This window comes from Penaeus monodon, chromosome 10, assembly GCF_015228065.2.
Source record: "Penaeus monodon isolate SGIC_2016 chromosome 10, NSTDA_Pmon_1, whole genome shotgun sequence".
Lineage (NCBI taxonomy): Eukaryota > Metazoa > Arthropoda > Malacostraca > Decapoda > Penaeidae > Penaeus > Penaeus monodon.
Genome location: NC_051395.1, coordinates 46,795,737 through 46,798,236, shown reverse-complemented (window position 1 = coordinate 46,798,236; position 2,500 = coordinate 46,795,737).

Genomic DNA, 2,500 nt, shown 5'->3' with positions numbered 1-2,500 from the left:
GAAAAAAAGTAAACGGCGGAATGGGAAAAAGAGAAAGAAAGAAAGGGAAAAAAAGGGAAAAGGGGAAAAGGAAAAAAGGAAAAAAAGGGAAAAAAAGGAAAAAAAGGAAAGAAAGGTGAACGGGGAAAAAAAAAGGGAGAAAGAAAGAAAGGAAAAAAGGGAAAGGAAAGAAAAAAGGGGGAAAAAAAGGAAAAAAGAAAGGGAAAGAAAGGAAAGGAAGGAAAAAAGAAAAGAAAAAAAAAGGAAAGAAAGAAAAAAAAGGTAAAACGGGGAAATAGAAAAAGTAGAAAGAAAAAAAGGGAAAGAAAGGGGAAGGGGGAAAAAAAAAAGGAAAAAAAAGAAAAAAAAAGGGTGAAGGCGGAATAAAAAAAAGTAGAAAGAAAAAAAGGAAAGAAAGAAAGGAAAGAAAAGGAAAGAAAGGAAAAAGAAAGGAAAGAAAGGTGAAGGGGGAAAGAAAAAGAAAAGGAAGGGAAAAAAAGGGAAAAAAGGAAAAAGGGGAAGGGGGAAGAAAAAAAAAGGAAAGAAAGGAAAGAAAGGAAAGAAAGGTGAACGGAGGAATAGAAAAAAAAGAAAAAAAGAAAGGAAAAAAAGGAAAAAAGGAAAAAAAAAGGGGGAAAAAAAAAGGAAAGAAAGAAAGGAAAGAAAGGAAAGAAAGGAAAGGGAAAAAAGGTGAACGGGGAAAAAAAAATAGAAAGAAAGAAAGGAAGGGAAAGGAAAGAAATGAACGGCGGAATAAAAAAAAGTAGAAAGAAAAAAAGGGAAAAGAAAGGAAAGAAAGGAAAAGAAAGGTGAACGGAGGAATAGAAAAAGTAGAAGAAAGAAAGGAAAGGGAAAGAAAGGAAAGAAAGAAAGGAAAGAAAGGAAAGAAAGGAAAGAAAGGAAAGAAAGAAAGAAAGGAAAGAAAGGAAAGAAAGGAAAGAAGGAAAGGGAAAAAAGGGGGAACGGGGGAAATAGAAAAGAAAAAGAAAAAGAAACGGGAAAAAAGGAAAAAGAAAGGGAACGGGGAATAGAAAAAGTGAAAGAAAAAAAGGGAAAAAAAGGAAAAGAAAGGAAAGAAAGGTGAACGGCGGAATAGAAAAGGGGGAAAAAAAAAGGGGAAGAAAAAGGGAAAAAAAAGGAAAGAAAAAAAAAGGAAAGAAAAAGAAAGGAAAGAAAGGAAAGAAAGGAAAAAAAGGGGGGAAAGGAGGAAAAAAAAAGTAAAAGAAAAAAAGGGAAAAAAGAAAGGGAAAGAAAGGAAAGAAAGGAAAAAAAAGGTAAAAGGGGGAAATAGAAAAAAAGAAGAAAAAAGAAAGGAAAGGGAAAGAAAGGGGGAAAAAGAAAGGAAAGAAAGGTGAACGGAGGAATAAAAAAAAGTAGAAAGAAGAAAGGAAAAAAGGAAAAAAAGGGTAAACGGCGGGAATAAAAAAATAGAAAGAAAAAAAGGAAAAAAAGGGAAAAGAAAGGTGAACGGCGGAATAGAAAAAGTAGAAAGAAAGAAAGGAAAGAAAGGAAAGAAAGGAAAGAAAGGAAAGAAAGGAAAGAAAGGTGAACGGAGGAATAGAAAAATTTAGAAAGAAAAAAAAGGAAAAAAAGGGAAAAAAAGGTGAACGGAGGAATAGAAAAAGTAGAAAATAAAGAAAGGAAAGAAAGGAAAGAAAGGAAAGAAAGGTGAACGGAGGAATAGAAAAAGTATAAAAAGGAGATTAGTATGGGAGAAGAGAAAACGAATCAGCATGGGAGAAAGAAAGGGAGGGACGCAAGATCAGGAAGGGAAAGGGGGAAATTAAGAAAAGGGATCGAAAGAGAGGAGCGAAGAAGTGAGAGCAAGAGAACTAGAGTATTTAGGAGAGACGAAGGACAGCGAGTAGAGTAAATAGGTACAGGAGTTAGGATGATACGTGAAGAGGAGAAAGAGGGAGAGGGGAAAAGATTGGAGAAGAGGGGAAAAGGGAGGTAGGGGAGACTAAGGGAAACAAGGGTGAGGAGGATAAGGGGGGGCGAGGGGTTGCAGTCCAGGATGGGGGAAGGGGGGGGGGGGGAAGGTCGGAGACCTCACACTATTCTTCAAAAATATTTAATTACTTAATACTTAATTACTTAAGGATACTTAATTCTTGCTAATAAGTTTATGCCAATATATTCATTGTTATTTCTGTATCTTACCAGAGAAAGTAGACCCGTGTTAATTCCTTTGCATTTAACATAACTCGAGACAAAGGTGTTAAGAGTGGATAATGAGGGATTTCCTTTTCTCTTTGTAAAAAAAATAAAATAAATAAAATAAAGTACACACACACACACACACACACACACACACACACACACACACACACACACACACACACACACACAGATACAAGTATATAGTTGTTGGTGTTATTTTGATACAGGGCCCATGATTTAGAAACTAAGAGGTTTTAAGGACTGATTAAAACCCATAAGCTCAAAATAATAATAACAATATATAAAAAATGAATAAATAAAAAATAAAAAGGAAAATAAAAGTTATCAGCATGCTCTT